Genomic DNA, 22,459 nt, shown 5'->3' with positions numbered 1-22,459 from the left:
TTTGGGATGCAAGCGAAGCCTATATGGGAGTGGTACTAACCAGACAAAATTCCATAATTAAAAGGGAAAAGTGACAATATTTTAAAAGGATCCAGATCAACACTAGGCATAACAATCTAAGCAAACCTGGACTTTAAGCAAATGAAGACTTTAAGACTGGAGAGAGACTATATTGAAACAGAAGAGATGAGGAAAAAATTGATTATGTAAAACAAAAGAATTTTCAACATGTGGATAAACCAGGAAAATTGTTGGCACATAAATAACCAACCCCCCCCCCAAATTCAAAAAACAAAAAACCTTTCATTCTTGACTGAAATACAAAGGAGCTGAATGTCTCTTAGAAAAGGACATTCAAGAGACTCTAGTAAGCTTTCTTCAAAATCTTTATCATTCAGAAAGCAAAGGAGACAATTTAGGAGAGGAACTGAAGTACCTAGAAGATATCCTTATAAAGAAATTTGCAGAAGAACATCATTGAATTTTAAACCAAAAAGTATCAATTCAAGACACCAATGATGCAATAATTTCAATGAAACCACACATGGAAACGGGATCAGATGGATTATTGGTTGAATATTATAAAAGAACTAGGAGAAAAGCCCATTTATAAAAATGGGCATATTCCAGGCCAGGGAGAAGGCTGGGTGGGACCCCAAAGTGATGGAGGGGGCGGCGTGAGAAGGGCATGGGCAGCAGTGGCTGCGCAGGTGGCCGCTGCCTCCATGGGCGAGGTGGCCGCATCGGCTGAAGAGGACGGAAGGTGCATGGAGGCGTTGGCCCTGGCTGTTTAAGGGCAGGGCCGTTGGGGGTGAAGGTCCTTCAGTCGGCAGGGATAAGTGAGGTGTGTCTGGCGGCGGGCAGAGAGGCCGTGATCACCTCTGTAGCCACAGTGGTGGCATTAGTGGTGGCGGCCCTGCTAGGTAGTGGGCAGGTCCCTCCCCAGGCAAGGCCCCTTCGACACAGCAGCCCTGCTTATTTCCCAGGGCATGGCCCTGTACTGCCACACCCCTCCCCGGTAGCCACCCCTCTCCCCGGCCAAAGTCCCTAGATGGATGGCGAGAAAGGACTCACCATTGGGGGAGCGCAGAGGCAAGGACAGCTGACTGGGTGGACGACCCACTCGCCAGAGCACTCAGCCGAGGACGGGCCAAGTAGCCAATGAGGAGCCATGCCCTCTGGAGTGCCACTCGGAGGGGCGAATCAGGAGCCGCGAAGCGGCTCCTGATTCACCCCTCCGAGTTTTTATCACGGACGGCCCCTGCCCCTTCTCCTCCCGTTTAGCTCTTAGCCTTTCATTTATACCGCTCCGCAGGAACGGTATAAAGATATTACAAAAGAATGATACATGTGGTGACACCATTGCTACATCAACTGATAAACAGAATAATGGTAACCCCAGAAAGAGTGATACCTGAATAATGGGAGCAAACTTCCATAGCTCTCATACACAAAGAAGGGACTGACCCAACTCTACCACAATCATACAGAGCAATTTCATTATTGAATGTGGATTATAACATTTTTGTTAAAAATTTTGTTACAGAATGGCTTAAGAGATGTATAGAATAGTGATCCCCATCCCAATTAATTTCACCCAATTGGTTCTGGTCCATCCCTCTGAGGCAAGAGAGAACAATTCTGCTCCATCCTCTATATTAGCAATCCCCAGCCTGTGGGCCACGGACTACATGTGGTCAGTAGACTAATTGGAGGTTGGCCACGAAGGACGCCTTCTCCCCCCTCCTGGCCCTTTACTGCACCCCCCCTGGCCCTTTACAACACACTTTGGGTGTCATTGTCTCCCATCACTCCCAGATGAGACTATCTCATTGCAGAGAAACAAGCTCAGGGTTCCCTTTGATTTGTCATTGTCATGAGTTAAAATTTCCATGAAAATAAAATGTTCCTTATGTTAATTGTTGTGGCAGGTCTGTATCCTATTTTGAAGGGATGTTTAAACATTACCATAGCGATCAGAGAGCGTTAGGGCAGTGGTTGAGAGTAGAGGAGTAAACTACCCCCCCCCCCACGGGCCTCAGTAAAATTGTCAAGCGTTGAGTGGTCCCCGGTGATAAAAAGGTTGGGGACCACTGTTATAGAAGATGTTGTTCATGTTGCTCAAACAAGTTTCATGCCAAAAAGGCATATGGAAAATAATATCCGCCTAGATTATGTACATAAGTCACAGCAATGTGCTGCCTTTGTTTTTTTAGATGCCGAAAAAGCATTTGACAATGTTTAATGGAAATTTTTATAGGTGACCTTGCAAACAATGAACTGTGGGGAGATGTTCCTGAAATTAATCCAACAAATGTATTCAAAACAGGAAGTTATAATTTTAGTTAATGGAATGCTTACATGTGACAAAATTCAGATTATGAAAGGCGCAAGACAAGGTTGCTAACTATACCTTTCATTATTTAACCTTGTTCTAGAAACAACTGCAACAAAAATTAGACATTAAAAAGAATTCTGTTGGACTTCTCATTAAATGTGAGGAGTAAGATGTGGAGCTATGCTGATGATATGGTTTTTATTTTGATGAATCCTGAAATAACAATTCCATGATTGTTAGATACCCTGAAAAGCTTTTGTCAGTATGTAAGGTACAAAATAAACAGAGAAAAAATAATGATATTAAGAGCCTGAGAGCAAATATCAATGGATTTAAAGATGAAAATTGGATGTGATGTTAATCCAGGAAAACTGAAATATTTGGGAGTAACTTTAGACAAAGTATTTTAAATTTTATTGGATGATAATTAGATCCCAATGTGGAAGAGAATTCAGGAATATTTACAAAGGTGGTCTAAAATGAATTCTTCCTGGTCTGCACGAATGGCCACTGTAAAAATGAACATTCTACCCAAGTTAACTTTTGTATTTCAGGTGATTCCATTGGACATCAAGGATAAGATTTTACATGTGGCAAAGCACTATAAATAAATTCATATGGAACTACAGAAGACCAAGCGTAGCTTTCAAAGTCCTTCAGGATGATAAGAAGAGAGGAAGAAGAAGTGTTCCAAATTTAAAACTTACATTCAGCTGTGTTATCAGGGTAACAGATTAGAACACTGAGCCAACTTCAAGAAGCCTATTATTTGAGAAGTGCGGGTTAGAAGATGGTTTACATAATCTATTATGGCCCCCCACAAAAGGTCAAGGAAAAGCCGGACCTAAATCCTTGGGCTCTTATGTCAATAAACATCTGGAATAAATATAAGCAGAGAATAATGAGAAATTCATCACTGTTGAAATCTCCAATTAAGGCCCATTATGACAAAGCACAACAAAAAAGAATAGGTTCTTTAAAACAGCGGTCCGCAACCTTTGGCAGGCCGTGGACCGCTGCGCCAGGGTGTGGGGAGAGGGTCACCCGGGGCCCCGTGCACATGTGGCAGCTCCGGTGCAAACACACAAGTGCGGCAGCCCCGCGCAAACGCGCAAGCGCAGACTTGCTGCGCGTGCGTGTTTGTGTCTGGTGGGGGGCGCAAAAGTGCATGCGTGGCAGTGCCGCACATGCATGCACACGCAGACTTGCCGCGCGTGTGCGCATTTGCGCCCCCACCGGACACAAACGCACATGTGCGGCAAGTCCGCGCATGCGCGTTTGCGCTGCCGGCATGCTGGCAGCCACAGCTCCCTCTCCCCGCCCCTCCAGGCTGCAAGGAAATTCGCCGCCGAAGCGGCCGATTAGCTTGCGGCCTGGCAAGCTTCTCTCCCCCCCTCCCAAAGCAAGATGCTTGCGGCCTGGTGAGGTTCTCGCTGTGGGGGGGGGGCGGGAAGAGAGAGCCACGGCGGGGTTGGGGAACACTGCTTTAAAATATAAGGACCTGCTGACTGCAACGGGAAAGTTAAAACCTATGAGTCATTCAATAAAGACTTTCTTTTCCATACAACTACAGTGGCAAGTATAATAATAGATTAAGAATCGGAAAAACAGGTTTCACCAGAAATAACAGAATGGCTGGATAAACTAGGAGAATTACCTAAAATAGCAAAGCTAACCAGTTTAGTGAATGGCAGATTGGAAAAAGAATTTAAAGAACTATGGAATTACTACACAGACTATATATATCGATAGTTAATAAATGTATTAGTTGATAAAGGCTAACTATAACCAATGGAGGTTAATATTACTGTATCTTTTTATTTTATGTTATAAAATTAATAAATTCTTAAACAACAACAACAACAACAACAAAAGAACAGGGGATGGTATTAGAGAAAACAGGACCTGAATCTATTCCCACCTGAAAGGTGGAAATAGCCATTAAATAGACTTTATTAAAGATGGAAACCTGAATCCTTAAGGGAAAATAGGCACTCCAAAATTTCAGAAAACTCTCTGGTTTAATTCATATTTTTGATGCCCAGATTACAAAATGATCCCACTTGGCCTCGTAAGATTTCTTCATGGAGCAAATGTACAAAGAAATTAGCACTTGGATGATTGTTCCCAACCACCATAAGAAGAAATTAAACATGTAGTGAGGTGCAATGGTCTTGTGATATGGTGGAGAATCAGGACTATAGGAGATGCCTTGAAGAGGGCAGAATTCTGGATCTGCCTCTGGCTAGTGTCTAGACCAGGGGTTCTTAAACTACGGCCCGGGGGCCACATGTGGTCTGCCGACATATATCCAGCCCACCGGATGTTTTTGCTGCCACTGCCTGTCCTGCTTAGCAGCGGATGACTCTTGCAGCATGCACACCATCAGGGTGAGCCAGGCCCCATGGAGCCTATATAAGGCACCATATGTGCGGGTCCCAGATCTCTTGCCCAGGATGCCATGGAGAGCACCTTGCGGAAGTCAGGTAGGAGGTCAGGTAGGAGGCCATCTCCCCCCCCGGCCTGGCTGCGGGAGGGGATTGATGGCCCATGAAAGGGGGGGCTGGAGCCAGAGGCTCCCTCAGAGCAGAGCAGCAGCCTTGGAGATGGTGGGGCTCACAGGGCTTGTGCCCCACTCCTCCCTCTTTCAGGCAGTGCCCGCACATTGCGCCCAGCCATGTCAGCACTGTCAGAATGCAAGTATGATGGGGTCATTATTATTATTGTTGTTGTTATTTGATTTCCCGCCACTCCCTATACAGGCTCATGGTGGGTAACAGTAGTCTTAAAAACCCCATTAGAGACTTAAAAAATTCCCAACATGGTGGTAAAAAATCGTAATCCAACCCCTATCCACCAAGGCGAAGGAAAAAATGGGGAAGGAGCAATGAGCACTTTGGACCCCAGGGGGGGCAACAATCTACCCCACAGACCCCAGCCTCAACCATAGACCTGGTGGAAGAGCTCCGTTTTACAGGCCCTGCGAAACATTAACAGATCCCACAGGGCCAGCAGCTTACCTGGGAGCTCATTCCACCAGGTAGGGGCCAGGACAGAGAAAGCCCTGGTTGAGGCTAGGCGCACTTTCCTAGGGCCGGGAACAACCAATAGATTTCCCGCCACAGAGCGTAAGGCCCTGCAGGGGGCATAGAGCAATACGCGGTCTCTTGGGTATGTAATTTTTTTTGACTTTTTGGAGACCTATGGCATTTGCCTAGGCTCACCATTCTTCGCTATAATTCTGTGCTGTGTATCTCATGTGAGTTAGAAAATGGAAGATGGAAAAATGCCTGGCCAGCTACCCTCTTGACCTGTGCCTCCATAGTCAGGGAGGCATCAATAGCCACACCCAAATTCCTGGCTTGTGATGCGATGGTAAGTTGCACCCCTGTCAGGGTGGGCAAGCGCGTTTCCTGGTCCCACCTCCTAGCCACAGGACCTCCGTCTTGGAGGGGTTGAATTTCAGGCAATTCTAATCGAGCCATTCTGTCACCACTTCCAAACATCTGGCGAATGGTTCCGGGGGAGAGTCTGGGCGGCCGTCCATGAGGAGATATTGGGGGGGGGGGGAAGTGTACTGATGGCAGCCCAGCCCAAAACTTCATACCTGCTGGGCCAGAGGGAGCATAAAGATGTTGAACAATGTGGGGAGAGAACTGCGCCCTGAGGGACCCTACAAGGGAGTCTATAAGGACACAAGAACTCATCCCCCACAGCAACCCTCTGGATCCGGTTCTGGAGAAAATAACATATCCAGCACAAGGCTGTGCCCCACATCCCCATGCCAGCAAGGCGGTGGACCAATAGATCATGGTCCATGATGTCAAAGGCCGTCAAACAGGTCTAAGAGAAACAGCACAGCTGACCCGCCTCTATCCAGCTGGCGACGGAGATCATCGAACAGGGCAACCAACACCGTCTCTACCCTGTGGCCAGGACAGAAGCTGAACTGATATGGATCAAGTGCTGAAGTTTCCTCCAAGAATGCCAGGAGCTGGTCTGCCGTGACCCTTTCTACCACCTTGCCCAGGAACGCCAAGTGCAACACTGGGTGGTAGCTGGCAGGGTCCCGCGAATCAGGCGTAGATTTTTTAAGGAGAGGGCGAACCACCGCCTACTTTAGCCTCTCAGGGAACTCCCCAGAACTCAGGGAGAAGTTGATGATGTCTCTGAGTTGGCCTCCTATCCTCTGGCCACCTCCCTTGAGGAGCCAAGAAGGACAAGGATCAAGGGGGCAAGTGGTCGCCCTGACTGACCCCAGCAACTTGTCCACTTCGGAAGAAGAGAGCCGCCTGAAGCCATCAAACCTCACTGCCAAAGGCGGCCAACAGGCCTCCGGTTCATTTACTGTATTAATTGTGGCGGGAAGGTCGTGGCATAGCAACAAGAATTTATCCGCAGAATAGCTCGCTAATGTCTCACAGCCAAGTTCCAATTGACTAGTATTTTGGAGCCTCTCAAGGGCGGTAAGGGATCGAACTACACTAAATAATTGGGCCAGGTGAGAGCTTACGGACACAACTTCCGTGGCAAAAAACTCTTTCACTGCCATCTCATACGCCCTCATAAGCATGCTATAAGATGTTCTTGTTGCTTCATCACGAGTCTTCCTCCACACTCGCTGTAGTCGTCTCACCTCCCTTTTCTTCTCCCAGAGCACCCCTGCCCTGTGGGTTGCTAGCCCACAGTGCAGAGCTCTTTCAGAGAGGTGGGCTCAAGGCAGTGGGTAGCAGGTGAGTGTCGGTGCAGCCCAGCCAGGGCCAGCCACCAGGAGAGCGGCTGGCTTGGCTCCGCAGAGCTGAGACTAGTGGTTTCTCACCCCACCCCACCCCACCGGACAGGCTCAATTGACATAAAGGGGTAAGTGCAGAAGTAGGCCTGCTGCCCTCCCCTTTTCTTTCAGCTGTGCAGAGCGGGGGGAAGGAATTTGAGGCTGAGGTGGTCCTCTCTGGGGGAAGAGCAGAGTATTGCCTTTTGAGCCAGTCAGCTTATGGCTTTTTTGCCACCCCACCCCAATTCGTACAACAGGCTTTCAAGCTCAATGTGTGCTGGCTCAGGAGCACGGAACACCTCAGGAGAGGCAGGAGTTGGGAGGTGGCTCTTCTTGGGCAGCAGTTGGGAGGGCAGCTAGCTTGGATCCATGAAAATTAGGCTCCTGAAAATCCCCCCCCCCCACTTCTGTGGACATTGAGGGGCTGCTCCTTAGGGGTGACTGTGGGGGTGGGCTGGATTCCTGCTCCCCCGCTTCGTAGTTGCAAGGGAAAGGGATTGGAAGTTTGGCACAGCTGCTAAGAGTGGGATCCAGCAGCCACTGGGCACCCCCTCCCTTTTTGTTTGGCTGGATCCTTTGGGGCAAATGTTGGATGCAGGGGAGCTGGACTCCCCCCTCCCCAGGTTCTCAAGAGCCAGGACATTCAATATGGGGAGCAGGAATAAACATTTTGGGAGGACAGCTGCATGAGCTCTTGCAGGCATGATTTCCAAGGGCTTCTCTTGACCCAGGATTTTGGGGTGATCAGGTGGCCTGACAGCTACATGGCAAGCTGGGGGTCCCTCCCTGCTCTTCTACACATGCAGCCGGCTGGGTCACCTTTGCTTTCCATAGCACAGCAAGCTGTTCCTCTGCAGTACCATCAGAGCTCTCTCAGCCTCACCTACCTCTCAGGGTGCTTGTTGTGGGGAGAGGAAAGGGAAGGTGAATGGAAGCTGCTTTGAGACTCCTTCTGGTAGAGAAAAGCAGCATATAAGAACCAACTCCTCTGCAACAGCTTTTAGCATTCAGAGCAGTCGGCAAGTCCATGACAGGACTAATCACTGGAGGCAGATCTCCCAGATTTAGCTCACTGCCTGACAGTGTAGCAGCCAGTGCATGGGGGGGGGGGGGGGTAGAGGAGCTCACATTTTGCCAGAACAGACAAGTTGAGCAGGTCTTGTCACTAGCTGGCACTGGGATAGTAGACACATAGCTCCTCTGGAGCATAGAGTTGGAATTTGTTCATAGTTAAAAAACAAAACAAAAAACCTATAGTCCGGCCTTCCAACGATCTGAGGGACAATGAACTGGCCCCCCTGTTTTAAAAGTTTGAGGACCCATGGTCTAGACTGTTGAGAACCAAGCTCATTTAGGCCAGAATGTGGCTATTAGAACGCATGTAGCCTTGTTGACCTTCATATTTGACATTGCTTTGTGTAGAGGTGGGAATGGAGGGAATGCATACCAAACCACCTGAAACCATCAGAACTGGAATGCATCCCCAAAGGTCTAGCTGTCTCTCACTGCTCTTGAACAGTACAGGGAGCACTTTATAGTCTGTGCTAATGAGAAAAGGTCCACATTGTGGAAACCCCACAAGATTAGGTCTAGGTAATGATGGGACCACTGTGGAGAGGTTGATTCCGTGCTCAAAAAATATTTTTCATTGTCCTGGCATCTTATGTCAACCCAGTGACCCATTCCCATATGTGAGAAACTTCTCTGCACAATCTGAGACAGCCTGCCCCTCCTATTTGTTGACATTAAAATTTGCTGACATCATCTGTGGCTGTTAGGAGATAGCCCACAGTATGTCTGCAAAAGAAGTGAGAGGATATTTGATTGCTCTGAGCTCTGGTAGATTAATATGCAGATGAGACTCCTCCAGAATCCAATGTCCCAGGACTTTAGCCCAGTTACAATGTACCATGTATGTTGTACAATCCACTCAGAGAGGTGTCTGTGAAGACTTGCAAGTTGTGAAGTGGCACCCCTAGCAGGATCCCTTCCAATAAGTTTTCCTTCTCTGTCCACCATTTCAGGTGGACCACTCCTAGGAATGGAGAGTCTAAGACATTGAGGGTCATAACCCATCTGGAGTTTTCTTAAAAACCATTTCTTGAGGAGTTGCATAAGCCATGGTGAGAAAGACTCCTAGCTGTCTAGCTGTCCTTCATCTGGAGGTAATCAGGAAGCATGGGTACTCAACGAAGCAGGAAGTCCAATCAGGAGGAGAATGTTTGAAAAATACAAGGAAATTCCTAATCTAAATATGCTAACTACACAACACTGATGCTGTTTGTAGGATATTCATCGTATATGCTGTTGTATCATGCACACTACAGATCTTGCATATTCCAACAGATATATGGAGGATGTGTTATTCTTAAAATGGTGACAGCATTTCTGTAATTGACTCAAGGACAGCGTCACATATTGTGGCAATTTACAGACTACATTATCACTCCAGTGATATTGCTAAGTATTTTTCCTCCATTTCATAAAGAAAAAATAAGGAAGTTTTTCTGAAGAATTACATTTTCTTTTAAAAGTGGATGCCAAAGGCATGTCAGGATTTTTTTCCCCCTTGAATGATTTTGTTGTTTTACTTTCAGTCAGAATAGTTCTACAGCAAGGTTGGTGCTTTAACACAGAAATTCACAGCGAGCCCTCACAGCATAATGAAAGCTGACATTATATCAAACACAATAAAGAGTCTCAGTTGATGAAGATCATTCCTGAACACGCAGACCTATTAAACTGAAGAAAAAAAATATCAATTCTACACACTCGCCAGCCAAAAGAAAATGTGATTTGTTATCTAAAAAGGAGTTATAAACACAGCTTCAATGCACTTTTTGTGCTGTAATGAAAACTGAGTTTGAAATGGCAAGATGATTGCAAATTAGAGCATTTGGTTTTTATTTTCTGTCTTTTTAGGTAAACCTTCCACAAGGGCAAGTAGAAGGTTAAAGAGACAATCTTTCTGTTCTCTGCCGATAAGTGGGTTCCATAATTAACAGAGAATAAAAAATGAAATGGGGTACAGAGCTGTGTTTGCCCTACTTAACATGTTTTGAACACAAAGGACAGGCTTCGCTAATGCAGCTCTGGAAATAACAGGATGATAGACATCATGTGTAAACATAAACTAGTATGCAGGCCACATTTCTATTAAATAGTGTGTCCATATTTATATTCAGATTAGACAATATCAACATAATTATTTATTACTAGAAACCATTACTTTTGCTACTGTATCTATGGTGTCAGACAAAAATTAGACTGGACCCTCTCCCCCCATTAGAGTATGTAACATTCATTTGGCATGGCGGGAGTTGGTCTTGTGATTTCTCCATTTTAACTATAGGAGTGCATGCCAATGCAAACTTGAGGCCTTTTCTTTTTCAGTGGGAAAGGCCCACACTAAAAACAAGACTGTCCTCTAATTGGTGGCAAGTTAGTTTGTGAATATTAGATGGTTAACATCCACACCACCCTGCTCTGTTACCAGAGAAATCTAAATAACACAAAAGCCAAAGATATAAATATTAATTGACTTGTTAGTGAGATGTCATTCACTGTGTGCTAGCTACCTATGAGGTAAATAATTGGTGCCTTTGATCTGCTGTGGAAACAGTCATAGCCTACCCCCATCTTGGTATTTTAACCCATTTATAACTTTTTTCATTTTATATAATGTAATAACAGGGAAGAGTTCAGAGTCCAACACCCTTCCACCCACTACCATCTATTCAGATCAAGGAAGCTTCAGTCCTTCGTTTGACAAGAGAGACAGCAGAAATGGAATCGCAGGAAGGCTAACTGCACACTCTCTACTGAACTGTTGTCATAATTATTTTAACTGTTTTAAATTGTTTATTTTTTTATCTGTTTTTATACAACGTTATACGCTGCCCAGAGATAGACTACTGAGACTAGCAGTCTAGAAATGGAGTAAATAATTTTTTTTTAAGAGCTAAAGTTTGGGAGAGACTTGGAGAGACACTTTCATTATAGAATGTTAGTTACAGACTGAGAAGCAACCATCCAGAAGCTGTCAGTCTACCATGTGACGGTCAAACAGACAATCTAAGGTTTCTGATACATCTATCTTAATGAGACCCTAAAATCTCCTTTGTCCAGGAATACTAAGTTTGAGCACTGACAAAATAGTGTCTCCATCAGGCCACCATAGATGGTCTGCTTATTCCCGAAGACTATTAGACAGAGCTACTTCTTACTTGCTTGTCAGAAAGTCTTGATTCTCTATCATCAAAATGTCAATTAAATACTCTATTTTCTCCAACAAATCATCCTCTCTTCTCCTTCTGAAGGTTCTGATTGGTTGTTTATGACTTCTCCACTGTATCAACAGGGAGAAAAAAGAATGAGGTGATAAGGGGAAAAGGGGGTGGACTTAGCTCTATCCATCACTATGGGAAACTGTGGGTCTGAGGTCTTGCAATGTGCCATCAGAGCAACACTATGACATCACTTCCAGAGTAAACCTAGCACTGCCATCATTGAGTTGACATGATTCTCTGGCACTCAACAGAAATGCCATAGCAGGAGACCAAATAGACCTATGCATCACACTCTGGATGTTCAAGTATTCTTTAAAAGGCACATTGGAACCTGCATCCCAGCCTAGCATCACCAATACCACCACCAGCTACGTTCAGTTTACTACCCAGATATAAGGGTTTCCCTAAAATAGTGATGAGAATGTTGTAGAGATTGCAGTCAGCCCCCACTCCAAAAATCCCCCAGGGGTTATGGGAACAGGTCCAAAAACCTGGTTCTTCATTTCCTGACAGTAGAGTGAGACTGGGACCTAGGTTGGCAGTTGTGATAAGAAATATTGTTCAAGTAATATTCAGAAACAAATCAGAGAAGGGTGTACTGTGGCAATGGATTATGCAGCTTTTCTCAACATTTTTACCATTGAGAACCCCCTGAAACATTCTCCAGACTTTAAGAAAACCATGAAGTGGCATGGAATATGGTTGGGAAGTATCACTGTGTACATGCCCACCCAGGAACCCTACCCTTACCATCCCCTCCAGGCCCATCTCTGGCTATTTTGGGAGGGGGGGGGGGAGAGAAGATCAACATGACCATATATGGTCATATCACATGATAAATAGTTAACAATTAAAAAGAATAACTCCCACCTATTCAGGAAACTCTTCCAGGGATGTCAAGAAACCCCAGGTTTTCATGAAACCCTGTTTGAGAAAGCCTGGGATAGTGTGATTTCTTTGGGGACAGAGACTCCTTATTCTCAGCTATTTTCTATGTCTGCTCTTACTTTCAAGATTAAATTGCAAGAAGCAGAGAGAGTTATGTAATATATATATAATAATTATTACATGGTTATGGTTTGAATAGCCATTTTTTTAGAAAGCAAGGGGATTTGGACCTTCTTTGGTATGTACACTTGGTGCACAGCTCAATGTATTACCCAGAACAACACTAACTCGGTATGTAGAAATGGCAATTGTGCTGGAGGTGTGAATAATCACAAGCTGTCTGAAGCACAGGTAGCATGAGTCAAACTGGGGAGAAATCCCCCCCCCCCAAATCAGCACTTTTGCAGCAATCCTTGCCTGCCATTCCATTCCCCCTATATTCAACAAACCAGGAAGAGTGTCCAGCTGGGTCAGCCAGGGTAATCAGGGGCCGATGCTCTGGTTTGGGGGCAAAAGTCTATGTTAAATTAGCGTCATTACTACAGACTTTCTCCAAAAGCCAGAGCAGCACATCTCCAATGTGCTGATGTCACTTCCAGGTGATGTCAGCATGCTGGATGCTCTTCTTGTGTTCAGGTAAATGCAGGGGCCCTGCAGTGGTGTGTATGTGGGAGTGATGTCAATGTGGCCGGGAGCTCATGGAAGCAGCTGCATATTTTAAAGCTTGTTACAGAAACTGAGCTAATAGCCTTTATTCAAGCCGTGTCGTGTACAACAATGATTCTATTAGGCATTTGTGTAAATGTTGCCTCTACTTTCTGTGAGGCCCAATATATGGTAGGATCCAAAGGCCTGCATGCACTGAGGTTTTAAGGGCTTCTTTCTGCAGTCCTTTAAGCCACAGAAAGGGCAGCCTCAACAACTGGCGACAGCAGCAAAGGAGGCTTAGAGAGCTATCCTGCTGTAAAGGCTGGGGTACTTCTGAGCGAGTCAACTACCTGCGTAAAAAGGCCACTGTTGCTCAGCCTCTGACAACAAAATACCCTCCTGTCTGGGTTCCTCACACTTTTCAAAGTGGCTCCTGTGCCACAATCTAAAAAGCACTAAGGTATCAAAGAATTAAGAAACCAATTGCTCCTCTAAAACTCTCCAGGATGGTAAAATGTGCCATCAGGAAATGAGGGCACCTTCTCTTCATTCTCAATCAAACAAGAGTAGGTAGCACTACACCATGAAGCTGCCACTGCACTCGCAGCATTCAGCGAAGAATAAAATGTACAAACTATGCCTACCTGAAGGGATACCTGTTCATCCCATTCTTTTCCTTGTGCCTCTGTGCCACTCATTTTATCCCTGAACATGTCCACCTTGGCAGTTTCCATTAAAGAAATTTTAACTGGGAGTGTTAAGAAGAACTTGGTCTGGCTAACAGTTTCTCACTGTTGTGCAAAGTTGGAACATCCCAAAAATAATGTTGTCAGCATTTACTTAGAGCCAAAATAAAACTCTGCTGTTAGAGCACATCAAATCTGTCTTCTGAAATCATGCAAATGCAGCGCTGTTTGCTAATTAGTCTCCCTGACGAGGTGGGTAATTGAAGAAGAGAGTGCTAAGTGTGCCAGCTCTATCATGTACAGCAGTGTTCTGTGGTCTCTTTCCTATGACCACTGATATTTCTAGGCAGAACTCCTTTTCAGCTTCCTTTCCCCTTAGGCTTCCTAATGTGAGAAATGGTTTAGCTACCTGAGAAAAAGGACTGCAGTTGGACAGATGGCATCTGTGGGATAAGCTTCTGTGCAGATGGTGGGAAAGATGATAATTGACAAAGAGTACAATGTGGCTGACTCTCTCTCTCTCTCTCTCTCTCTCTCTCTCTCTCTCTCTCTGTGTGTGTGTGTGAGAGAGAGAGAGAGAGAGAGAGAACACATGTGTGCCTATGGGACACTCTCTTGTCTTTGCACATTAGAGAAAGTTCAGCTGGATATGATAGGAGGGAGGCAATGGGTGTCTTCAGTGAAAACCTGCTATGGAAATGAGAGAATTAACAAGATGAATTAAGTGGTAGAGGAGTTAGGAGTAAAAATAATTGATTAAACAGGAGATGAATATATAATACAGACCTAGCAGCAAACAAATCTCCCTCAGCAAATGTGAATCTGAGGTCTTCTTAGGAATTAATGGTAAAATATAAATTAATAGTAAAGGATGGATTGGGATCTGCCAGGTGGAAACAAGAGCCCTCTTAATGGATTAGTAGGTTGTGGGTGGGAAAGAAGTATAGGACTAAGGAGCTAGAGGAGTAATTGCAGATATTTGGATATGATGTCCCAGAACAAAAAAAACACCCTCTAGCTGATCAGTCACAATGGTTCTAATGATGGATGCTGGCTGAAAGCACTTAACCCAAGCATATTCCCATTACCTCCGAGGCTGATAAATACTTTCATTATGATTTACAAGCCACTCTGCATGTGCTGTTGAAAAGCTGTTGTGATCTGTTATGGGGAAAGGGATACCTATCTGCAGGTAGTCTGCTCTTAGAAAGGGCGTGCAATCCTTGAAGGACCAATTTATTGTAAAACCAAGTCATGATAGATACACAGAATGATATGGGACTTCTCTATTTAAATGCAATGTATATAACGGGGTTAGTTCCTTCGGTTTAATCAGAACTTTCCTGGATTTTCAAGCAGTGGATAGGAAAAGATATACAACATGGAATAATGGAAGATGAAAAATTCCCCATTTTTCTCCTCCCTTGTGATTTCACTGGCTTTGCAGCTGAAGTGAAGTAGCTTGCTCTGCTCCATCATGTACATCCTTTGACCTTAATTTTCACTCCCTCACACTAAGCTGTTGGGGGAGGTTGCCTACCATACAGTTTAAAAAGAAGAAAGCTATCCTCTGCTACTCATTAATATTTTCCAAATGCTCATTTAAATTGGTGAAGGAGAAAGCTCCTATAACAGCTTAGAAGATCTAACTGAAGGATGGAAATCTAGGTCCAGATCTGTATACACAATATTGCCCAATTTCTCCCCTACAGTAGGCTGCGAGCTAATGGGAAGCATGTGGTGGTTTACCTTCCTACTAACAGTCATGAAGCAAACTAAGATCTTGAATCTGTATTCTGTTATCATGCTGCAAGGATTCCTTGAGAATGTGAGGGCAGCATGCAGACACAGCATTGTATGTGTCACTGGGTGCAGGTCTCCTTTTTGGAAAAGAACTGAGGGCAATTCTGCACTTCACAAAAAATAGCATTAAGCCAGCATAGTGGCTTAACGCTATAAAAAATCACACACACACACAGACCCGACCCACCATTCCTTACCTCCTTGCTTTCTGGCTTTCTTATCCTACTTCCTGGCACTCTGCATGGCTAATTAAAATGGAGGAGAGGGACTTGCTATACCTATGAGTCTCTTCCTGCCTGTTGGTCATGGCAGCAAGCCAATCACCTTTCTCTTCAGTCTTAAAGGGAAAGCAATCTTTTAAAAAGTGAAACTTCTCCATTGTTATACCTATGCATCTACTCATAGATGAATAGTGCTTATATTATAGCAACCCCCCCCCCGCCTTGAAGCATAGGAGAAGTAATTTTTTCACCTTTGGGGGGGGGATCTGAGAGGCATGCATTAACTATTGGGGGGAATTTTTTTTTGTACTTCCTGGCTGGAGCAACGAGTATGCGTTGCTCCAGGCACTTTGCTAAAGAAAAAAAAATGTTGCTGGGAAAAGGGAGAGGGAGGTGGGGGGTTGGCAGGCACTTAACATGGAGATATCACTACTTTGTTTGCTTTGGCTATGCACAGCCATTTTGCAAGTGATTGCTGGTTGCTGTCCTGCTGTTCTCGCTACAAACCTGGGAGAATTCCATTTTCAGGATTCCCCAGTTAGCACTTTAAATTGGAGAATGTAGCTGCTGGTTTTCTGCTGGGAAGCTGGATGCAGACATTATTTGAAATGACAAAAATATTGCGTTTGCAAAAGGTAAGTGACTCACTATATTTTCTGGGTGCGGAATGGCAATGAGATTCTTGCATTTGTTGATGGCACTATAGTAGTGTCCTTAAAACTGATAGTCAGATATCATAAACTGATATTTTATGATTTTAAACAATTTTAAACAATTGGGAAATCACCCCTTATAGTAAGTAGAGTAAGTATGACTGCTGAACTCCACCAAACTCCACCACTCTCCTTGACCTCAGCAGCCAAGTACTACAAAGAGATTATTTCATATAGCTGCCTACTGATCAGAAAATTGTTGATCTAGGATGACAGGAAGATGGCGCCGTGCTAGTCCGTTCTGTAACAGGCTCCCGAACCAAGCAGAGGGCCAGGAGCAGAAGCACCTGGCAGACCTGAGCGAGGTGCACCAATCTCGCTCGCTGGTTGCCCCAGGAGCCAGGAATGGCATCCTGAGGATCCTACAGATCTGTGGAGACTAAGTTCTCTGGATTACCACTGCTTGTGCTTGGGGCCTTAATAGTGCCGCTGTCGAAAACAATTTGCTAATCTTGAAACGACCAGCCGCATAAAATCCTGCATTCTTCTCAGGCTATCTCTTCCCAGCTTGAATAATCAACACAAGGAGCGGCAGTCTGGCGAATTACCAACATAAAGACTGTGAGTTCTCTGTTCGCTTTCTCTTTCTTTAAAGCCAGGCACTAGCCCCCCCTTCTCCCCCCCTAACCAATTTGCGAGGGAATTCTTTCTTTGGATGGGAGGCAAGCCAGATAAATACACTTGTTAAAATAAACAAAAGAAAGATCTTAAGATTTTACGATGGAGAGCCCAGCGGGAGTTGTTGACAGAAAACGGAGATTGACTCACTGATAACTCCTGATCTCCTGAACTCTCGCGAGACGCCCTGTCTGTGATCTGTGATTATATGGTGGTGTATGCATCCTGTGGAGTTGATGAATACTGCAATAGAAAACCTAACCAATGCACAGATGTATCGCCTATTATGCAAGGGCAATTCAGAGATATTGGAAGTAGTCAAAAAGGTTGAAAAGGAGATTCAAGACACTAAGAAAGAGCTCTCAGACAGAATCGATGGTTTTAAAAAAGCAGTTGATGAAAACACAACTCAGCTGGCAACACACCAAACGAGAATCCAACATCTGGAAGTTAATCAACAGGAGCGGGAGAGAGTGGCAGAAGACAAATTCGAAGTTCTGGAAGTAGAATCCAAAGCTAGGAACGTAAAAATCAAAGGCGTTTCGGAAGAATTTGGGAAAACAGACCTGAGGAAGGAAATCACCGAAAGCCTGGAATATTATTTAGAGGAGGAAGAGATCTGAATAGACAAAGTATACAGAGTTTATTCAAAGGCAGCCACACGCAAGAAACAACCAAGAGACATCTTTGTAAGCTTTGACAGCAAGGCTGTAAGAAGCAATCCTCAAAAAGCATCGGGAGACACTTCTAAAATTGGTGGATCAAGGAGCACAAATTTTTCAAGACTTACCAGCAGATACATTATGGAAAAGAGCACAATTCCATTTTTGAAACCACCTGAAGAATATGACAGACAGTGGAGCAATTACCTGGACTTTCTTAAGAAAGACTGCAGTAACTTTTAGGTTAGGGTTAATATGCGATGGGAACTGACTATATACTTCTTAAGATAATATCAGACTATATTCTCACATGTATCAATAATTACTTTTCATTTTTCTGTAAATGCTTTATATATAATAAAAATAAAAAATTATAATAATAAAAAAGAAAAAAATTGTTGATCTAGCTCTGAAACTGAGGAACACAGTGTGGCCAAGGGCATTTTACCTCTTCCTACTGAGCTATATGGGGGAATCTGAAGATGGAAAACTGTAGATGCTAGGGTCCTCATGAGGCCACCCTGGAGAACCCATATCCAGCTTGTGCTGAGGCAGCTGCATTGGTTACCGGTTAGCCTCTGGAGCAGGCTTAATGCTTTGGTTATTACCTTCAAGGCCATATACAGCCTGGGCCTTGCTTATCTGAGGAACCACTTGTATCCTTATGGTCCCCACAGAGCTCCTTGTTCTGTGAGTTTGAATCTGTTGGTTGTCTCTGGTCCCTGAGGGGTACACCTGGCCTTGAGCTGTGGCCTGGAGATCAAGTCCTAGGAGGACTTGGGAATGTTCAGCCTGGAGAAGGGGAGTTTGAGAGCGGACATGATTGCTTTAAGTATTTGAAAGATTGTCACTTGGAGGAGGGCAGGGAACAGTTCCTGTTGGGAGCAGTGGATAGAACTCACAGTTATGGGTTTAAACTACATGTGGAACAGTACTAGTCAGATATCAGGAAAAATTTTTTCAAAGAATTGTTCAGCAGAATGGGGTACCTAAGCTCCCTTTCTCTGGTGGTCTTTCAAAATTGGCTGGACATATACCTATCATGAATGCTTTAAGTTTATCCTTTATTGAGCAGGGGATTGAAATAGATAGCCCGTATGGCCTCTTCCAACTCTATGATTATATAATCCCCATGACCATCCAGTCTATTAGGTGAGTTTCTTATATTTCTTTTTATAGGTTTATCTAGAGCTGTTATAAACCAGCCCTTTCACATTTGAGTAATATAATTTTCAAAATATACAAATTCATATGAGTTCAGACTCACAACTTTCTATGGTATGATATAAGGACTACAGATATTTGGGCTTCTTCTGAATAAAGATATTCTCACCCAATATTAGGTGTATCATTTGGATAATTTTCAGATTACTGCAATACAGTAAACCTAATTCCTTCCATCTTCTTTTTTAAAATTCATATTATATGACAGATATGGTCCATGAAACTGAACAAGAAAGTCCAGTAGCCCACTTTCCACCTATATTTTCAGATATTACTCCAGTGGGATTTTACAATCATTTCTTGATCATTTCTACAAGGTGTGCAAAGCAACCAACTGTGAATATTGCCATAGTGTCTATTTTCTAATAGAGGGAATACTCTGGGGAAGATCCATCTTTTTCTAACTGGCAAGACACAATTCAGCAGATACAATATTTCAGATTTTCTAGAAAAATGTATATGCACCATAAACCATTCTTGTATGCATGCGTGTTACCATGGAGTTCTTACAATACATTTCTTCTCTTGGAATGTAAAAAGGAGGGCACACACTGTTCATTGGGATACCTTTTTTTAAAGTTGTTAAGACACAGTATATTTTTTCATGGGTACAATCTGGGACAAAAGAGATTGAAAAGGGAGAAGAATTAGGAAGATGGTAGAAAATGAAGAAGGCAGTGGAAAAGAGCTGAAGAGAAACAACAGTAATAAACACTTTATGAAGCAGAAAATGGCTTATAAAGAAGTCAACTTCTAAAGGCAATTTATATAATCCTGCCAAGTGCACATAAATGGGGAAATAGCTCTCTCTGCAGCCACAAGCATTTCTTTAAATAGGACAAATAGCTTGGGCAAAAGATTTGGGATGATCAAATGAACCTACCAAAAACAACAATGATAATGATAGGCAACCCGCTTTCAGCAAAACAGTTTGGCATTCAGAGAAAGGCAGAATCTAATTCAGAGAAAGGCAGAATCTAAGACAACTGAGGAAAGCTGATTTTTACAGAATGTGAGTACCTTCCCTATTTAACAAAACATTTCTACCTTTCCTATTAGGGTGAGTGACCAAAGAGGCAGAGCATGTTAATGGTTCAAATGCAATTATCATTTTAATGACTCCCTCTTGGCTTACTAATGAGCCCTCTGTCTACTGGAAATTGTGGGGGCTGAGATTCTTACTGGTATAATTTACAAAGGCTAGAGACATCAATATAAGGCTATAATGCATCTTTTAAAGGGGGAGGGATTTGGGGCTTGTTATTTTACCTTTGGGTTTAACTTGGGATGTTTTAATTATTACGGTAAGCCATCCTGAACCAAAAGGAAAGGAGGGATATAAATATTTAAATAAACAAACAAGCATAACAAGACAAGCCATACAGTCCAGCATCCTGTCTTATACAGTGGCCAACCAGTTCCTCTGGAAAGCGAACGATAAGGCAAAAAAGTCAACACCTTCCTCTGATGTTTCCTCCTGGCACTGTTTCATGGCCTCTATCATGTTGCGGGATATGACTAGTTGTTGTTTTGCCTGCCTTTATGATTGCTGCCATCACTTTGGGCACAAAACAGCCCCCCCCTCTCTCATTGGATCACCTGAAGTCAACTTCACAGGAGTGTTGCTCAGTGGCATGCCAAGGAGCTAGACAATTGGATAAGTACTTGTGCAGACTCTCCCAAGTTAAACAAACTTCATTTCTGCAAGCCACAAACTCAGGGTATTGCAAAGGTCCACAAAGAATCTGGGTTCACAAAGAAAAACAAACACAAAGACAATTTATATCAAGTACTTACAATCCATAGTATATCTGACCTTTGCTCATTGCAGGATGCCCCTATTTCTGCTGCATCTGCAACCTTTTAAGCATCGTTTTCTTCTGCCATCTTTCATGGTAAAAAACATGCTCCAACAGTTTCCAAACAAAGAGCCTCCAAACAATGGAACAGCTCCCCTTTTCAGCCCCTACTCCACATGTGCTCTGGGATCGTCAGGCAATCTGAGTGCTTAAACCTAGATCAAGTGGTATTAACATATCAAAGAATTAGCCATGTTGTCACTTACAAGTTTAAAAATAAGAAGTAGAAGAGCTGGGTTGTTTTTTTTTTTTGTATTCTGCTTTTTGCTATCCAAATATAGCATAGTGGTTTACAATCTCTTTCTCTTCCCACAACAGACATACTGTGAGGTGGATGAAGCTGAGAAAGCTCTGGGAGAGAGAAATGTGACTGGCCCAAGGTCCCCCAACTGGCTGTATGTGGAGAAGTGGGGAATCAAACCCAGTTCTCCAGATTAGAGGCCTCCACTACACCAAATTGGCTCTGTATCTGGCAAAGAACACACACACCCCTTCTTCCTAGCTACAGATATGCCTACACTGCTTTCCATCACTGTAAGGCATCTCTTGCCCCACTGACTATAATAGCATTCAGAAGTTTAGTGCTTCTCAATGTGGAGGTTTCCTTTAGTCACCATAGCTAGAAGTCACTAATAGAGCTGTCCTCTATTCATCTGTCTACCCCCTTTTAAAACTTTCTGTGCTTGTGGCCATCAACCCCAACAAATTAAAACAGCAACTGACCCGGGTTCTCTCTCAACCACTTACAGAATAAGATATTTAAATACAGGAATTAAACTGAGGTCATTTCTATACATCTTTTATTTGGCTTTCTGATTTTGTTACACCCCCTACTCTTATGGCTTTTAGGAAACTCTGCAAAGCAGAATTTTTAAAGAGGCCTTTTGAGGATTTAAATATTTATTAACTTATTTTGTTGGCTAGAGGTATACACTTATAAATATATAAATAGTATGAGGTTTTAAGTAGTTCATTTAGCTCTACAAATATACAAAATCACTGTTTCTTACTTTTTGGCATGTCCTCATAGAATAGTTTCATGCTCAACCATAGGGAAATATTTAGAGATTTTATTACACCATCAACAATAGGCTAGAAATGTACTTTCCAGAAGAAAAGCTAAGATTTAGACAAAGAGTGCTTTGTTTGAACTCTTTAGGTTATATGCAAGGAGAGGTCTTGATCAGATCCTTTTCGTGTTCCCTAGTAAAGTTGATCTTAAGCACAGTCCTAGGTCCTACACCACTGTATTATCACTGTAGTCATTGCAGTTTGTGGCTGATTTCCTCTAGTCCAAGAACTAAATAGTCTCATTTTAGCGCAGAAGAGGCAGCATCCCCCAGGGGCCTCAGCGGCTCAGGTAATTACACTGACCCACTTATACATAACATGGTATCACTTGCTGTCGATTCCCTGTTTGCACCTGCACTGTCAGATGCAGCCTTGAATTTGTTTGGATGCATTAGAACAGCTTGCTGAATGGCTGGCTTTCTGCTTGTAACTCACAAGCAGGACAGGCTGAATGGACAAGCACATAGATTGTTCCAGGATCCATGTATGTAAAAAATTACGCCAGTCAGATACAGGGAGAACCCTACAAAGGATTTACATGAAGATGCAAGGCAACATGTAGGTGCACTCCTAAGGGGGATGACTGTATTTCATAAAATATCCCAGAGAATGTGGAAGGCATGGCTATATATAGCACTGGCACTTGTGCCACATAGCGATCTCAGCAT

General features: G+C 43.7%; 1 protein-coding gene and 1 long non-coding RNA gene across 4 annotated transcripts in view; both read right to left on the bottom strand.

Annotated features, from left to right (window-relative positions):
• The window catches only part of CACNA2D2 (calcium voltage-gated channel auxiliary subunit alpha2delta 2), an 861,961-nt gene that overhangs the window by 327,525 nt on the left and 511,977 nt on the right, over positions 1 to 22,459 (bottom strand). The window lies entirely within an intron of this gene.
• Positions 9,612 to 11,628, bottom strand: LOC143831128 (uncharacterized). Its single transcript, XR_013228737.1, has 2 exons — positions 11,336 to 11,628; positions 9,612 to 9,851 (listed from the first exon to the last, which is right to left on the bottom strand). It is a non-coding gene; the product is annotated as an uncharacterized LOC143831128 (long non-coding RNA).

This window comes from Paroedura picta, chromosome 3, assembly GCF_049243985.1.
Source record: "Paroedura picta isolate Pp20150507F chromosome 3, Ppicta_v3.0, whole genome shotgun sequence".
Taxonomy (NCBI): domain Eukaryota; kingdom Metazoa; phylum Chordata; class Lepidosauria; order Squamata; family Gekkonidae; genus Paroedura; species Paroedura picta.
The sequence above is the reverse complement of the archived record's forward strand: the minus strand, read 5'-3'. Positions and strand labels throughout refer to the sequence as shown.